Genomic DNA, 20009 nt, shown 5'->3' on the forward strand with positions numbered 1-20009 from the left:
CAATTCCGAGATTAATCTTCGATCCATGGTGACACTTGATTCCAATTCCGAGGCTAATTAATCTTCCTTCCATAGTTCCATGGTGTTCTTCCTTTTTCCTTTCTTTGTGTGAGTTTACGATCGATTAGGAACATTCGGATCGAGTTGGGCCAATTCATTTTTAGGATAATGGACTCTGTTGAACAATATCATTCGAGTTGGGTCAAGCTCAAGTCCTTACTCCTTAGTTTGGGGGTTAGGTCGGGCTATTTGAGTCGGGTCATTTGTCAAGTCTAAGCTTGTTGTTTGTAGAGCCTAAAAGATTAAGATGACTAGATGAGACACGATTTTGAAGATATATTTAACCTAGATCTGACAAAAGCTACCCGACTCAATTGACCCGACCTTAGAACCGAAATTGACCCAAACTACATCACTCGAATGTGACCTGGCCCGGCCCAAACTCGATATGAGCTTCTCTTGACCCGAAAATGACCCGACAAAATATAACTCTAATTGAACCTAAATGACTTTTTCTCTCTTATTCATTGAGCCGAAATGACCCGACCTAAAATAACCCGACCCGCTTGGCCCGAAACATACCCGACCAACAAACCCAAAACTCGAATGACTCGACCCGACCCCAATTAACCCGAAATCAATGAAAGATCGAACTAACCCATCCCAAATGGACCCGACCCGATTGACCCGTTTACCAAGTCATGTCATGAAATGATTTGATTTGATTTAGTGTCTCTCTCATTCAAGTACTAACGGGCTCCATTTTTTAATGGAAGTTTATGTTGGGCTTATCTAATGCTTGTTGAGCCTAAAACATTTAAAAGCAGAATCCGCTCGAACATATAACTCGCGTCAATATATGTTATTACACTAATTATTGTATAAGACAGTCTTATGCCATAAGACCACCCAATTTAAAGCCCAATCCACATTTTACGTCCTACCTAGTCTATAGTTATATTGTTGTCAGCCAAAACAATAAACCTCCCACACTACCAGACTCCCATGTTTTTTCTCTTTCCCATGATCTCATATTCTAATATACTTTGCACATCTCTTACTCCATATCTTTGATTTCTCCATTTACTTCATTTGCCTCCATCTCTGAAAAATGAACGAAATTTGCAGACAAATCCTCACAAATATCATCTCAAGGACATGAATTCTTAACTTAAAACACATAGTTTTCAAGCTAAAAGTACAAGTTGTTAAGCTAAAAAAACCATAATTAAAAAAAAAAAAGTAAATCTTTGAGCATAAAATGAAAAGGAAGAAAATTATAAAACACATAACACATAGTTTTCAAGCTAAAAGTACAAGTTGTTAAGCTAAAAAACCATAATTAAAAAAAAAAGTAAATCTTTGAACGGAAAATGAAAAGGAAGAAAATAATAAAACACATGAGTTTATCATGCTTATGTAAAGTTTCAAGTTAAAATAGTGAATATTCAACTTAAAACTTTTAATTGTTAAATAAGGCTATGAACAAGTTCAATAAAAACTCACAGTTTTCAATATAAAAAGTAAAGTTGTTAATATAAAAACATGGGTATCCAACTTATAGCAATTTAAGTGCTTGAAGTATAAAATCTAAAATTAAAATCTGGATTTTTGAACATAAAACTCTTAACTTGCTTTGTAGTAGTTGACATTGACCATGACAATGGATCTTCTTCTTCTTCTTCTAATTTAGTTGCTTGATAAAAGAAGAGGAAGACCCGAACAAAGGTGACAAAATGGATAATGGCATGGTGAGAACAAGGGCAGTACGGGCAGTGGGAGAGGCGGCAGTGGCAAAGGTGCGGTGGACAGAGGCGAGTCCAGGATTTTGATTTCGGTGTAGCAAAATATATACTCAAGGTAAAGTGTATAGATAATTAGTGTGAAAGCGATAATTATTGGTGTAGCAAATCACGAAATTCTAACCGAAATTTTCGCTTTCGGTGTAGCGGCTGCTACACCACAACTTATAGTGGCCTCGCCCCTGGCGGTGGATGAGGCGGCTGTGGGAGAGGTAGTGGCCGGTTGGTGGTAAAGGTTCAAAGTGCTTTTACGCTTGAGTTTTGGCAGATGAGATGTCGTATTGTCAAGCTTTTTTGTTTTTGATTTTAACTCTTGTTGGGCTTATTCTTCTATTGGACCCGTCTAACCGTCTTATATTATAAGACGGTCCTATAAGAGAGTTGCTGATGTTATTATTAGTTTTTTTTCCGTTATCCAAGTAGTTGTCAGTTGTGAGCTTTCAAAGGGAAGGCGATTATGTCTCATTTAAGAGGTATGAAGAAGATTTGAAGAATTTAATATAACTAGTTTTAAACCCGTGCAAAATTGCACGGGTATGTATTTGGGCCAAGATAAATTTTTTTAAATGTATATTTGTTTTTGCATTTCTATTGTACCTATCTAAATGGTCTAAATCAACGATGTATATAATTAATGTTTAAATTTGTTAAAAACATGTGTTGACATGCACTGGTTTATAAGGAAATAACGTAATCTACTCTTGTAAATAAAAAATGCATACATACAAAACTTTACATTCGGATAAAAGAAATATAATCTAATAATCAACTTTAACAAATGCAAGTTATTCTAAAAATTGAAAAATTTCATGATACACTACATTAGTAGTCGTAGTAGAAGTACGCATATCTGAGTCACAAATTAAAATTTTCAAGCCTTCTTTTCGGGTGACCCTGGAAAGTGCGACATAAAGTCGCCCATGACTAAACACCGGTCTTGGAAGATAGATGCTTGACTGAGATAAAGACTGGCCTTGACTCTTGTTTATCGTCATTGCAAAACAAACAGCGATGGGGAATTGTCTTCTACTGAAACGTACCGGAAATCTACTGGTGTCCGATGGAGTAAGTGTTAGTCGAGCAATATGAACTCTATCACCTTTATGACTACCAGTTAAGACAATACATCTTATCACGCGTGCCCCCAGATCAGTCACAATTAGTCTCGTGCCGTTACACAACCCACGTGATTGATCAATGTTTCGCAGAAGCATCACCATAGCACCGACCTTCAACTTCAACTGGTGATTCGGGAGTCCGGCACATTTAATACTGTTGAGAAATTCAATAGAGTGAATGTCACCGTCACCTGTACCTCTGGCATCACTACACACCTCATCGGAGCTTAAATAAATTCTCTTATCCTTTTTAATAAGCGACAAAACATATTCATTTACTGATTCAACAATCTCGTGAGTAGGGGCCAGGATTGCCCTTTGTTGGAGATATTCCGGATTCCACAATTGTGCTAGCAGATATTCCGGATTCCACAATTCCACACTGTATTTTAAAAAAATCATGTTTTCATTAAATTTACTGCGCAAGGAAAAATTGTTCATACAAAAATACTTGTTATTCATTTTGTAATTCATTCTCGATGTATTTTTGATTCGTATATAAGTGTCATTTTTCCCTGAAATTATGTAATTTTATTGTGTAATTTTGGTTTACTAATAATGTAATTCAATTACGGTAACTCGCTTTTGTAATTAATTCTGCGTAAATGTTATTCATTTTCTTAACACGGAATGTATAAAATTTAATCATAATATTAATTTGAAGAAGTATTCCGTAAGATGACTTTATATAATTTGTTGCGAGACGGATTTAAGCGCATGCTTTGAAAGACGGATATCTTAGTAATTAAATACGTTGCACACACATGGGTCCCACCATAATCTCGATTTTCGAAAAAAAAGAAAAGGAAAATGAATTAATGACGTGGCGCGTTCTCTGATGAGTATTGTCTCTTGCTTTTATATAGATAAGATTAGTTTTAAACCCACGAAATTTACGGTATATTTTAAGATTTGTTGATACTTACTCCATTTCTTTTTTCATTTTCTTTTTGAAGGTTAAAATTTCTGAACTTTAATCGTAAATATGCTTAAAATAAGATATTTACTTATTATCAAAATATCTTTTGCTAAATATTTTTTATGTTAACAAAAAAAACAAATAGAAGTCGTAAATATGGTCAAAGTTCTGTCTTGGAGCCCATAATAAAGCAAATGAGAAGATAAAAAAATGGAGGAAGTATTAAATAACGCAAATAACAGTTTTGTAATTAATGTCGTACTTTGTACAATAATTTTAAAAAAATAAAATTTAAATTTTGATCTTCCCCATCAACAAAATAAATTAAACTTTATTGGTCTACATAGTATTATGTAGATCTGTCAAATTTACTAGAATTACAAGAATGCCTGAACCTACACCGTTTTTTCATGGAAATAAACCCTTTAATCTTGACCCGCTACCCAATACTAAGTTACAACAAAACAACTTGCTAATTTAGTACCAATATACTTAGACCATCCCCAAGCAAAGGTCACGCTAACTAGGTCACGAACCGATTCTACTCTTAATTCCACCTTATTAACCTTGACCCATTTTCACCCTCCCAAGCAGAAGGTCGCGACCTAGGTCATCAACCCAATCATTATCCACTTTACAACATTCTCACTTCTCTCTTACTTTTTTTAATTTTATAAATATATTCATTGTAAAATACTAGTAACAATATAATGCTATAATTAACACAAAAGTATTTGAATTATAAAATAAAATTCAGTTTTTCAAAAAAAAAAATCAGAAAAAAGGAAAAAAAAATGGGAATTACGTTAAAAATCAAAAGCAACCCTCTCTTTCTAATTTCCCTAATGTTCCAATCTCTAGTTCTCTACCCAGATTCTCGCCCAAATCAATTTTTGTCCCTAATTTATCAAGATCTTCCCCTTTCATCCTATTCACCATAATTAAATGATAAAACTATGATCTCCTTCCATCTACCCAACCTTCATCTTCTTCGTTCCCATCACTGCCCTCCTTCATCCTACCCAGATCTTTACCTTCATTAATTATTTTTCATTTCTGGGTTTCCAAGATCTTCATCATTCAGGTATAATTCTTTTTCTAATCCTTTTTTTAATCATCGATCTGTTATTTTTTAGTCCCAAATCAACCCATATTTCTTCATTTGTTGTTGTTAGACCATCTGATAGAATATTAGATTAGTAAATATATGTAATTATTTACCTAATATTTAGTTACCTAACTTAGATTATTTGTATAGGTAATTCTTCCCTAATTTGTAGCTAACCTAGCTAACAACCTACTGTATATATGCTTTGCTATGCAGTCAATAATAATCACCGATTATATTCCTTTATGGTATCAGGAACCCTAATCGATCAACCAACTGCTTCCGCTTCCTCTCCACTATCCGACCTCACGTCACAAAAATGGCACCAGATGCGAAATCTCAATTTCATCCGCGCTCCGCCGTAAATAACATCACCAATCACATCCCCACAAACTAGGGATGGACAACGATCAATACCCGTTGTGGGTGGCGCTATTTACGAATCATGCGAAGTCTAATCGTGTTCTCCACCACATCGTCACCCCTAAGGTACCTCCAAAGGCGCCTAGCACGGCTGATGAACAGGAATTATGGGAAACACTCGACGCGACGGTCCTCCAGTGGATCTACTCTACCATCACTACCGAACTCTTGGAAACTATCATCGAGGCCGAGTCCACTGCTAAAGAGGCATGGGATCGTCTCGCTGATATCTTTCAAGACAACAAAAATTCTCGTGCTGTAACTCTTGAGCAAGAGTTTTCGCACATCAACATGGCGGATTTCTCCTCCGTCTCTGCCTATTGCCAACGATTAAAATCTTTGGCGGACCAATTGAAAAATGTCGGCGCACCCGTGTCAGATAGTCGACTTGTTCTTCAATTGGTCTCTGGTTTGTCTCCGGCGTATAAGAGTGTTGGGACGATAATTCGTCAAAAAGATCCTCTACCGGCTTTCTATCGAGCGCGCTCTATGCTAACTCTCGAAGAAGCCAGCCTCGCCAAGCAAGTCACTACAGGGCGAAACAGAGGCCTTGTACTCTCGAGGCTCGTCGACACGGATCTTTGGTGGTCCATCCTCCAAAGCTGCTGCGAATGGGAAAGGCAATCGTGGCCAGGGTGGTGGTAAGAAGAAGAGCAACAAAGGTGGGAAAGGCAAGGGCTCCTCTTCTCAGGAATCCTCTGTTCCGTCTCCTGCTGCGAATGCTCAAACTACACCGGCGCAATGGAATGGCGGGTATGGGCCGTGGCAGTGGCCTCCCTCTCCTTGGGGCTATCCACCGTGTCCATACCCCTCCGGTCCATGGGTCAGACCATCTTATGGTCCACGAAGCCAGCAAGGTATTCTAGGGCCAAGGCCGACCCAGGCTTATGCTGCTACGGGTTCGATGCCTACTCAAACGGACATCGAGGCTGCGATGTACACGTTGGGACTCACGCCTCCTGAGCCGTGGGTCATGGACACCGGTGCTACGTCTCATATGACGTCGGATCAAGGTACTCTCTCGTCTTTTATTAATTCGAGTTTTCCTAATGGTATAATTGTTGGAAATGGCCAGTCAATTCCAATTAAAGGATACGGACAAACTTCCCTACCCACACCACATCAACCTTTGATTTTGAAAAACGTGTTATATGCCCCCGCCTTAGTTAAAAATCTAATTTCCGTTAGAAAATTCACCACCGATAACAAGGTCACCGTTGAATTTGACCCTTTTGGTTTTTGTGTGAAGGACTTGCGGACGGGGAATCGTCTCATGAGGTGTAATAGTCGGGGAGATCTCTATCCTATTTCTACCACTACAAAATCCAATGCACCCATTTCAGCCGCTCCATCAACATATGCAGCCTTAGCTCCGTCTACTTGGCATAGTCGTTTGGGTCATCCCGGTGATCCAATTTTCCATATTATTAGGCAAAATAAATTGATTGATTGTAATTTGAATTCCAAAAATTCTTTTTGTCATTCATGTCCTCTTGGAAAACATGTTCGATTACCATTTGCTAAGTCTATTTCTTATACGTATTTGCCATTTGATATTATTCATTGTGACTTATGGACGTCACCAATATTAAGCTCTCTCGGTCACAAGTATTATTTATTGATTTTGGATGATTATTGCAATTTCTTATGGACTTTTCCTATAGCTCATAAAAATGAAGTCACCTCCATTTTATTGAAATTTCATAAATTTGTCCAAACCCAATTCGAGCGTAAAATAAAGTCGATTCAATGTGACAATGGAACGGAGTTTGTAAACGGCCCAATTAAACAATTTTGTGCGGATCAGGGACTCGTTTATCGCCTCTCTTGTCCTCACACCTCGTCTCAAAACGGGAAAGCCGAACGCAAAATTCGTTCTATTAATAACATAATGCGAACCATTCTTTTTCACGCTTCTATACCAGTGACCCTTTGGCATCACGCTCTTGACTTAGCCACATATATTTCGAACATCCTTCCTAGTAAGCCCATTGCCTATAATATTCCCTTGTGTTTGCTCTATAATCGTGCTCCCACATATAGCCACCTTCGTGTTTTTGGTTGTTTGTGTTTCCCTCTTAAACCATCCACAACCATCAACAAACTTCAACCTCGCTCCTCCCCTTGTGTTTTTCTTGGGTATCCCAAAGATCATAGAGGATACAAGTGTCTTGATATGTCTACTAATAAGATTCTTATTTGTCGTCATGTCTTATTCGATGAAACTGTTTTTCCGTTTGCTTCCTCTCATCGACCCGACACACATACTTATGATTTTTTGGATGACGAAGTCTCTCCCTATGTCCTTCGACACATGACCTCGCCCTCCACCCAGCCACGTCAAACACAGACCGTGTCTCCTGCTAACCAGCCTACCCCTAGCCCAGCTGCGTCCACTCCTGCCCAACCCAGCCGTGTCGCCCCTGGTCACCATACCCAGCCTGGTTCGTCAGTACACACCCAACCAACGACTTCTACTAATAGTCGTTCTCTCCCTCCCCCAACCAAACCTACAACCCGCGCTGATCATGGTATTTACAGACCAAATCCCAAATACTCGAAACCAAAGCCACCCCAAAATTTGTCTCACACAGTAGCTATATCACCCATTCCAAAAAATCCGAATATAGCCCTTAGTGACCCGAATTGGAAACTGGCCATGGATGACGAGTATACGGCTCTTATTAATAATAAGACATGGGTCTTGGTTCCACGTCCTATGGACGTAAATGTCATTCGATCGATGTGGATTTATCGTCATAAATTTAATTCTGACGGTTCTTTTGAAAGGTATAAAGCCCGTCTTGTAGGTGACGGAAAAACACAACAGTTGGTATTGATTGTGGAGAGACGTTCGATCCCGTGGTTAAGCCACTACAATTCGAACCGTGCTCTCTATTGCTTTGTCCAAATCTTGGTCAATTAATCAACTTGACGTTAAAAACGCCTTTCTACATGGGACACTTGATGAAACAGTTTACATGTATCAACCGATTGGGTATAGAGACAAATCACGGCCTGACCATGTTTGTCTACTCAAAAAGTCTCTTTACGGTCTCAAACAGGCTCCTCGAGCTTGGTATAAAAGGTTTGCAGATTATATTGCTCGTCTTGGTTTTATTCATAGTAAAGTCGATCATTCGTTATTTATTCTTCGACAAGGTCAACAAACTGCTTACTTATTGCTCTATGTCGATGATATCATCTTAACTTGTTCTTGTGAGTCACTTCGAACAAGTATAATGCGCGACTTACAATCGGAATTTGCTATGAAAGATCTCGGTCCGCTCCATTATTTTTTGGGCATCTCCGTCACGAGGTCATCAACGGGTATGTTTCTTTCTCAAACTAAATATGCTACAGAGATCGTTGAAAGGGCTGGCATGTCATCGTGCAAACCGGCTGCCACCCCGGTTGATACTAAGGCTAAATTAAGTGCTTCACCGTCAATTCCTTATGATAATCCCACATTGTACCGTAGTCTAGCCGGAGCTCTTCAGTATCTTACTTTTACAAGACCCGACATATCCTACGCGGTGCAACAGGTATGCCTCTTTATGCACAATCCGATGAATGAACATATGGCTGCCTTGAAGCGTGTTATTCGCTACGTTGCTGGCACCTTACACCGTGGGCTCCTTCTTCAAAAATCCACTCCATCGCACCTAACGACCTATCGATGCCGATTGGGGTGGGTGTCCGGATACTCGTCGGTCAACGTCCGGATATTGTGTGTTTCTCGGGAATAATTTGGTGTCGTGGGCCTCTAAACGACAACCAACAGTGTCAAAATCGAGTGCCGAGGCCGAGTATCGTGGGGTCGCGAATGTCGTGGCCGAATCATGTTGGCTCCGCAATCTACTTGTCGAGCTACATGTTCCCATGCCAAAGGCTACTCTTGTCTATTGTGATAACGTCAGTGCCATCTATCTGTCAGGAAACCCGGTCCAACACCAGCGTACTAAGCATATTGAAATGGATATTCATTTTGTTCGTGAGAAAGTCGAACGTGGTGAAGTACGGGTCCGACACATTTCTTCTCGTTATCAAATCGCGGATATTTTCACAAAGGGGCTTCCTCTAGTTTTATTTGATGATTTCCGTGACAGTCTCAACGTTCGGTTACCTCCAGCTTCGACTGCGGGGGTGTGATAGAATATTAGATTAGTAAATATATGTAATTATTTACCTAATATTTAGTTACCTAACTTAGATTATTTGTATAGGTAATTCTTCCCTAATTTGTAGCTAACCTAGCTAACAACCTACTGTATATATGCTTTGCTATGCAGTCAATAATAATCACCGATTATATTCCTTTACCATCCCCAAACTGTTTAAACGATTTTGTTGTTCAACTCGGTAAATTTTTGTGGGTCAAAATACATCAAAATTGAGTTTTTTTGTTGACAATTAAAAAATATGGCCCTTTTTAATATACTTATATTTTTTCTTGTTTTAATTTAGTATATACTAGTTGGAAAGCCCGTGCGATGCACGGTGCTCCCGTTAGGATTATCTGTAAAAATATATTCTTAAGTTGATAAAAAAGTCTACTATGTTATCATCGATGGAAAAAAAATCGTGATTGGTATAGATGATAACCGATGAATTATTAGTGCTTTTAGTATAAAACTTTTGCCATCAATTAGTATAACATCAAGTGACATAATTATAGTATGTCGCTAGCTTTTTCAGTGTTACAGGCCCAACCGGTTTTTAATTAGATACAAAACGCTTTCTCTATAAACATGGTGGAGTTCGCCAATATGAACCCTTAATAAAGGAGACATATCTTTATGAGTTTTGTAAATTATTTTACAACTACGTAAAACTGAATGATGTTACAAAAAACAGCAGGTATCATAATTATATATATTTAGTGCGTTGAGAGAAAATGTTAGATCTCTTATAACATAATTTTACCTTGACTATTTACAATTAAGAGTATTTGTTCCTTATAGACATCACGTAATATTTCTTGTTCTATTACATAGAATGCACGACACCTAGTAGTATTATATGTGACAACATCAGTTAGTAGTTTATGTCATTTTTTTATAATAGTTGGGTTACCAATTTAGTTTAATAATGTCAGTTAGTAGTATACTCCCTCTGTCCCGGTCATTTGTTGTCCTTTTTCATTTTGGAGTGTCTCAGTCATTTGTTGTCCTTTCTATTTTAAGAATGAATTTGATGAGTAATTTGATAATTTACACTCAATTTATTCCACTTGTCATTTAGTAATTGCCCCCTCCCATTTCCTTGGTCTTTGTGCCAAGACCAAAGGATAACAAATGACCGGGACAGAGGGAGTATATTTTATGGCACAGCTGAGAACGTTATTTTACATTACCATGGTCTGCTAATAGAAAACTATTAAATTTAACAAAAAGTCAAATTATGCTAAAAATGGAAGCAAACAAAATTTCGAGGGTTGATTTAGATGAGGACAGATTAATCACCAGTTCCTATTATAAAAAAGCAACGAAAGCGTTGTGACATTTGGTATCAGTTGTATACTAACATTTAGAGATATAATTGGATTATAGAGTTACCGTTCTTATTGTCTTAGCACCATCTATTTTTTTTTACCGAAATAGTCTTTGACTACTTATCCTTAAAAACTCCATGCAAAATATATAATACGACATCTTAATTTGGTAGATTATGAAAACTTCTTTGCAAACAATGTTCTTCTTGTGGCCTTGATACATTTGGTCTCTATCATCGATGTAGAACCTTAATCTCTCGAATGGCGTTGTTCTTGAAACTACGTAAAGCTGACCATTAATAAAAATTAGTTTCGGCAGGTAAATTTCAACATGATTTAGTGATTGTCCCTAACTCTAGTTTATTGTTATGGCGCAGCATTAGAGCGGGCAAACAATGACACGACACGAAAACACGGAAGTAATTCGATACGAAATTAACGGGTTTGGGTTGACATTTAACGACCCATTTATGTAAGTGGGTCGACACGAACACGACACGAGATTTAATTGGGCTAGGTTTGCGTTGGGCACTCTACACACGAACTCGACACGAATAACCTATTTACTAAACTAATCACAAATTTTCTTGATACTCACATAAATATACTTACACTTTCCAAATATGACATGACACGAAAACACGACACAAAATTAACGGGTTAGGGTTGAGGTTTGAGATTTGATGACCTATTAATGTAACTTGATCGACACGAACAAGACACGAGATTTAATTGGGTCGGGTTTGGGTTGAAGAGTTCGTGACCTGTTTAAACGTGACACCTGAACCCGACACGACCTGCTCTGTTTGTCACGTCTACGTAGCAAGGCGTCTACGTATATTGTCTGTGCTTAAGAACGAAAAGAATCTTTGTATCTGAGGAAGTCATTAATATCCTCGGGTTCAGGACTTTTTGCCGACTTTGGAACCTCGTAAGTATCTTCCCTTCTACTATGAATTTTCGAGGGCGATTGATAATAAGACAGGTCCTGTTATACCACACTTGGTTGAGCATACTATTATGAGTTATATTAAAAAAATGGGTAAATTGATAACTTATACCTTACATAACTCACTTTTTTAAATCTTATACCTAACATATCTTTTTTTCAAAAGTTATACCAAAAATCCTATTTTCTTCCAATCTTAATACCAAATTTTAAAAAAGGATAAAAATTGACAGCTTTGCCCTTACTAGTTAAAGACAACCACCCTTTACCTTCCCCATTAAATCTCATAAGTCATAACCCACACATCCCCAATAGCCATTGGCAAGAACCACCTCTCCTCCCACCGGCACTACCACCGTCCCATAGCTGTCCCACCGCCGATGCCCCATCCTAGCCCCATCTCCAACCTGTCGAACATCACAACCCCCAAATCCTAACACCTATTCAACACACTCCCCAGATCTGCTCTCTAAAGAGAGATTGAAGACGTCGGGTCTAGTCGAAAGGCTACTAACATATGAGACTTTCCAAAGGAGCATACAAGATTTGGCCATTTGGGGAGAAAAAATATAGCTTCTGAGGTGAAAAACTCAATCAAAAACGCAAACAAATTGTTCCTTAAACATCTACATGTGGGCCCTCCCACAATGCTTTGTTGCGAAAGAACAACACACCAAAATCTCCCCAATCATTTGTTGAAGTTAATTAAGAATTTAAGATGTATGAGCTTAGTTTAATGTGATATAATTAAAAATGGTGATATTTTTTATTTGTCTGAAAGGCGATGAGACATTGTCGTTACAGATTAGGGGTGGCAGTAGGAGGAATCGTCGGTAGGAGGACAGTTGTGGTTGGGCGGCGTTGGCACCGGTGGTGGTGCTGATGGTTTGAGACGGTGGTTATGGTGAATGTTTGGTTAATAGTTTTAATGGGGGTGGGGAAAGAGGGGTCACCTTTAATTAGTAAGGGTAAAGCTGTCAATTCACGTCCTTTTTTGAGATTTGGTATTAAGTTTAGAGGAAAATAGGATTTTTGGTATAAGTTTTGAAAAAAAATTATCTTAGGTATAAGATTTGAAAAAGTGACTTATTCAAGGTATAAGTTATCAATTTACCCTAAAAAAATTCATGATGTATACTCTCTCTCCCCTTCTTAAACTCTTTCACCTTGTTTCTTAGAAGTCAAACTTTTATAATTTTGACCATTAATATGTCAAAAATCATGATCAAACTTCCGCATTAACAATTGTGTAGAAGCAATACGGAAGATCATTGCAAAGAGGATGAAAACATTTAGTGTGAAATTCCTAAAAGATAATGAATGTTACTCCCAAAGTCTACACCAACTAAAATACCCGACCAAATCTCGCATAATGAAAACAAAAGCGACGCCTAAAAGTAAGGATGTCAAATGGGGGATAAGACATGATGAATGTCAGGCCTTCTCATACCCGTATTTAATAGAAAAATTACATGTCCCTACTTGTCGCAAGTAAAAAATTTCAAAACCATAACCGCTTCAACTTTGGGAGATCTTAAAATAGTTTCGTTCCATTTAAATGTCATATAGTCGTCTATTCTATAAATTTCTCAAATAATTATGATATTATTTTACCCATATATAACACCCATAATTGGCACGATTTAAAATTCAGTTTGAGTCTAAAACTTTATTTATATTCGCTACATCCAAGACAAATGCGATATAGTTGGACACTTGTGATAGATTTTCCTTTTTGATCAAATTATTTTAATTTTTTCTTATTGTAGAGCTAACAATAATTTTTATTCTTATGTAGAAAGCTAACATTTATTTTGAACCAATTACTTATTTATTATGTTCCTCATGATTTTGGAGTATATATGTACCTTGTGTTACAATGTCTAATTGCTAATATTTATTCTGAACCAATAACTATAATGGAAATTATAAAATTAAAAATGGAACTTAAGATCAACTACTAACAATAGGGTCAAAAATACGTAAACATTAGCAAAAAAAACATCAAGAAGTAATTAATTAGATATGAGGAAGGTCGGGAGATCATGAAAAATTTCATATTTAGGCTTTATTTCAAAGAAATTAGCTATTGAGCAAAATTTCACTAATCTTAATTTTTTTGTAAATATTTGATAGATAAATTATTTACCAAAATAAGAGTAGCATGTGAGAAATAAGTTACCTGTTTTTTTTATTCATTCAATTTATAATATTAAATATAGAGAATTTATTATGTTCTTTTCATTTTACCAAAAAAACAGCTACCTTTGGGTTAGTTTGCCAAATATTTTTGGCTTAATCAATTAAATTAGGGTTGTGCTTTTTCACATACGGATTTTACTCTTTCACATACGCAAATTACCTCTCTATCCTTTTCATTTCCAATTTCACTCATCTTTATCCTTATCTCCCCTAAGCATATTAATAATAATTAAAAAAAACCACCGTTCCCCACCAATGTCACCGCCTCCGCCCCCCTTCCTGGCGGCCACCAACCACGCCTATTACCAGCGTTCACACCCACCAGAGACCGACCGGAGACACTGATCGATTTACCCAACCCGTGACCACCGCCATGACTCCACCAACGAACGACCCCCTACGCAACCCCATTCAATCCCAATGAAATGCTCGCACACCATCTTCCCTGTTCTCACATGTGTGTTTGAATTCATTATTTGAAATAAAAAATGACAAGACAATCAAGCCTGACATTTTGATTTTAGTATCAAATTGACAAGGAATATGTACATGTATCTTTAACAATGTAATCTTTTCATCATATTGTCGAAGAAATATCAAATTAAAAAGGAATATGGACATGTATTGTTAGCAATTTAATCTTTTCATATTGTTCGAGAAATATTACCACGCTACAAATTTCACACAAAACAATCTTGTTGCATGAAGTAGTTTCGTGAAATACAAAGCAAGTTGATGTAATTTTTTGATAAATTAGAGTTACTCCGTATTACTTATTTGATATGTGAAACTAGTTTTTAAACCCGTGCACTGCACGGGTGGTAATGAAAAGTGGGATTAAAAGTATAACTTACATATTTTTTTATTTATTAAATTAATAAATTTTAGAATTTTTTACTTTGTCTATCCCATATCTTTTGAAAGTTTATATTTTTTTAATTTTATTAAAATTACTCTTGACATTTTTTTATATCGACTTTTTAAATTATGAAAGGCGAAATCTGAAAAGTGGATATAAGATCATCGTAGATATCGTAACGTGTTTATTTACGCAATATACATTTAATTTTACTCACTGTAGTATGTTTTGACCAAATTACCCCTTTTCTTTGTTTTTTTCACAATTCTCTACCTTCTCTCATTTCCGCTCTCACCCACTACTATCGCCTGAAAGTTTGAAATCAACATTGGTCACCACTGGTCGACTACCTCGAGATCCCCACCTAATCCTCAACCGCGCCCAATACCTCCCTTCCACTGGACCCGGACCTCCCTCTCTACCCATATCTCAACAGCTCCTCGCAACTAACCACCATCCTAGATCCAATACATATCTCACCTCCTCCAACTACTCCTACTCCCTCTTGCTTCCACCATCCCTATATACGCCCCCCCCCCCCTCGAACATGACTGCCATCCCCGAACTCTACCCCATGCGCAACCCTCAATCCTGCTCATACCCCTATCATTACCCACCCAGGCCATCGTGACCCCTTCCCCCTTCCATCACAACCTCCTACCATCAGCATCGTCATTTCATTTACCTTTCAAGTCGTCAAATACTAATTAATAGCTCTATTTCTTTTCTTTTTACTATGCTTCCCACTATTTACTTGCCTCTTTCAACTTCAAGCCAAACTAAGTCTAGCTATAGTGTATACACATACATAACACATGTATGATTGTATTTCCACCATTTTGGCTTCAGATGTCGTACGACCCTTAATACATTAAAATAACATGAATTGATCCATACCAAAAAAAAAAAACAATTCATTAACAATGAATTGTATACAACTTAACTCCTAATTAAACTAAATCAGTCTCAACATGAAAAAATATAATCAACATGTTATATAAGTATACATCAGCCTACTCGATTAGAATTATAGAATGATCTTGTGTGTCAGTCAACTATCTGATTTCACAATCCTAATATAGTACTTTCCCCTCCCCATCCCTTTCCGGGGCAATATAAATAATTTGCACACAATTTTATAGAAAAGTGATATTGATGACCACTCTTAATAAGCGCCTTTAGTGGTATAATTTTTCGTTTTTACTTTTTATTAATACTTTTTACATTAATTAATAATATGATTTACAGTTAATATGGTGCACAATCTCACAAAATATCAGCAATTTAGGAAATAAAACCTGCTAGAATATTTTTAGTTGCATGAATCACTGACTTCAATTTCAGTTTATTCAATTTTATGGAATTTCTTAATATTAATATTAGAAAATGAGTAGGGTTTGGGGTCACGCGACCCACAATCAGATATGATCTCGTATAAGTCATCATACGTTGCTCATTTAATTTAGTTAACCTTACTTTCCAATATTTGTCTCACGATACATTATATTAGAATAATTAAATTAATAGTCCATAATAGATTACCACGTTAAAAAGTAAGATAATTCACTATGATTTATTTTGTCCTTTCTATTATAAGAATGAATTTGATGAACAATTTAATCATTTATACTTAAATTGGTCCACTTTTCATTTGGTAATTGATTCTCTGCTCTTTTCTTGATCTTTGTGCCAAAATTAAAGGACAACAATTGACCGAAACAGAGGGAGTATATTGTCAAATGAATAGCTAATGTCATAAAAAATATACTATCAAATCATAAGTCAATATTTATAACCTTATTGTCACTACTCTTGTCTCATTGTCAGTTGCCACTTGCCACCCAACTAATGACTATGCTCACCTCTTTCTTAACAATTGTTCAAGCTGTATGAACAATCAGATATATATGCACACATTTATCTGGTCGAATCTTTACGTACATTGTAAATAAAATCTAATCTTCAGTAATTCTTCTTGTTTTCTAACTCTGCCGTAATTCAGGTAATTCATCTCCCATCTTGTAAAATTGTAATGTACGCCATATTCTAACTGATCTTGGATGCACAAACAACAAAACAAATAAATATAATTACAATTTACGAATTCTAGTATATTAAACCTATTAGAGATACTGGAAAAGTAATAATGGGGTGAAAAAAATAGAGAGAATGCTTACTCACCTATACGATAGGAAATTGTACTTACCACACGATATAGATGGATGGTAAAAACCTTTAACTCTACACCAAATCCATAAATATTCAAAAAATCTATAATAACAATAATATTACTTTAAAATTATCTAATGGATGAATCATTCAAACAACTTACCCGTTTCAATATTATTCCGCTTTGCACTTTAATGTGCTAGTTCATCTTATTTGATTGAGTATTCTTCTTCAAGCTGCTTTCTTCCTGTTTTTGTCATCAAAGTTGAAGTTAAAATTTTAAAAATATATATGTGGAATTTAGCCTAATGAATATGATATGTGAGTGCTTAAACAAAAAAAAAAAAAAAAAAAAAAAAAAAAAAAAGCGAGAAGATACGAAATAAGCCTGCAATATTTGTTACCTAAGTTACGGATTTAGCGAAATCTCAGCCAACCTTTTGATTCCAAAGTTGAAAGACATGCGTGTATAAATTGTTTCCGTGAATTGAATATTTGGTAAGATTAATTGAACCTTAAATTACACAATTTCAATTATGACAATATGGTAAATAGCTAATATCTCATAATTTCCTCCTATAATAATGCTAAGAATCTAGAATTTTTCTCCTAGAATCAATCCATATCTTTTTTACTACTATAATTTAGTCATTTTTTAATATAAAAAGAATATGAAAATAATTTAGCAAATTTTTTTTAGGTTTATGTTTACTGCACTTTTTTTTTTAATTAGAGAGTATGACACGTGGCGATTGGATGTGCTGTGACACGTGGCATACAATGAGATAGCCGGTTATTGCTTTAATATAATATATGATGATAAGATTCATAATTGAAGAATTTGAGCGAAATTCAATTAGGTTTTAGGAGAAAGGTAAAAGATAAAAACCAAGGGTTTTTGTTGGGGAAGGGTAATGTTTGGAAACATTATGAAAAAATGTATCTGAAAGAGTAAAATCCGTATGTGAAAAAGTAACTCCTATCACGTCTTAATTTTCAATTACCTTTTAAGCTACATTTTTAGGTTTTAGTTAACTTTTCAGTTAGTATGACAAACGAAATTTAAGATATAGTAGTAGAGTTAATTATATTTTACTCCCTTTTGAAATCCACATTTTAAAAATAATCCCTTTTGAATTTTTTTTTGCTAAAATCACTCCCTTAAGTTGCATTTTTTTTTTCCTAAAATTGCTCCAAACTTCAATTTAAGTGACTTATTTTCTCTGTTTTTGAACTCTCCATCCATTTTTCTACATAGTAAACCTTCAAAGTATATAAATTGGCTAAGGCGCAAACAGAATAAGTTAAAAAACAAACGAAATAGGTCACTTAAATTGGAGTTTTGAAGTAATTTTAGGAAGAAATACAACTTGTGAGTAATTTTAGCAAAAAAAATCAAAAGGGAGTAATTTTAAAAGTGTGAATTTCAAAAGGGAGTAAAATCTAATTAACTCGATACAGTATATGAATAATATTTATATTATAATTAATATATACCATATAATTAATTACATTGTGTATTTTGAGTATCACCTACTCGAATAATCTTATTAAAATAAATTTAATCTACTTATATTAGGATAACTTTATTAAAATATTAAGAAATCTACTTTTATTAGGATAATTTTATTAAATTTATTTCGAAATCTACTCTTGTTAGGAATTCTAAAAAAGTTGGATTCTCTAATATCGCTCGAAAAGTTTCTGCTTTATATATATGTATTGATGATTGATTGATTGATTAGGATAATTTATTAAATTTTTCTTTAAATTATAGGATTTCTAAAAAAATTGGACTCTCTAATATCGCTTGAAAAGTTTCTGCTTTATATATATGTATTGATTCATAATTTAATTTTGTTTATCAACTTGTTCTTTACTTTTCTCATTTTTGGGAAAATGACAGAGGAACACCATTTTGGCAGAGGAGAAGTGGATTGAAGTTGTCCTTTTATTGTGTCCAACAAACCAGAAAATGACACCTATTGGGTTATGGAAGAGGTCACCAAAATGAAGCAAAGGTCACAAATTGACCTTCAAAGGTCACAAATTAACCTTTGGTCACAAATTAACAACTTTGGTCACCAATTAAGTAGCTTAATTATGTCACTAACCATGACCAAGCAAGGTCATGACCAAGCAATTGACCTTGCTTGGGGATGGTCTTAGAAGTGTCAAATTCTGACCCTACCTGAAAACCTGACCCGACTTGCTAATTTTAGCCTTTTAGGTGTTTCATATACTTGGACATTTATTGTATTTTTAAGACACAATATTGTAAACCTTTCATGCTAAATAAACAATGTGTAAACACTTATTACGCAAACCACTTGTTGTGCCGAACTTCTTGTGTTCGTGGAATTGGAGTTATGTTGTCTGCTTTGGTAAGGAAATGTGTGACGAAATTTATATGGTTGCTTTAGCAAAATTGAAACAGGATTAAATGAAAGTCCGCTAGTTTTTGGATTACCCGGCCCACTAGAAAAGGGCGGGTAAGGGCGCAAATTTAGGCCCGACTGAACGTGTACTTTGGCCTATTGGGCAAAATTATTCTTATTGGCCAGGCCATGTCTGGCCCGATCCCGGAAATGATCACCTCTACTCCGAAAAATTAGGGTCCTGCTATATATCGTCGACAATTTACTAATTATCGTCGACATTTAATGTAAATTTCCAAGTTTGCCCTTCATAACATAACTCCATTTCCGTCTCGCTAAAACACGACTCAATTTCCGTCTCACTAAACTACGAATTAGGCACGGACGGGGTTTATTATTTTTTAATGATAACAAAACAAGACGGAAAAATAAGTTTAAAAAAAAAAAAAACAATCGAGAAATTAAAAAAAAAACGAAAAAAAAAACACAAAAATGGGCTTGGACGAAGAACATTTTCGTCCAGGTCCAGGCCCAGACGAAAATGTTTTTCGTCCAAGACCCACACTGGACGAAGAACATTTTTGTCTG

General features: G+C 35.8%; 1 long non-coding RNA gene across 1 annotated transcript in view; it reads right to left on the bottom strand.

Moving 5' to 3' along the window:
- LOC141605033 (uncharacterized) overlaps nucleotides 1-20009 on the bottom strand; it is a 69950-nt gene that overhangs the window by 19844 nt on the left and 30097 nt on the right. The gene's annotated exons all lie outside the window — the stretch shown is intronic.

This window comes from Silene latifolia, chromosome 10 (genome assembly GCF_048544455.1).
Source record: "Silene latifolia isolate original U9 population chromosome 10, ASM4854445v1, whole genome shotgun sequence".
In the NCBI taxonomy this organism is placed as follows: Eukaryota; Viridiplantae; Streptophyta; class Magnoliopsida; order Caryophyllales; family Caryophyllaceae; genus Silene; species Silene latifolia.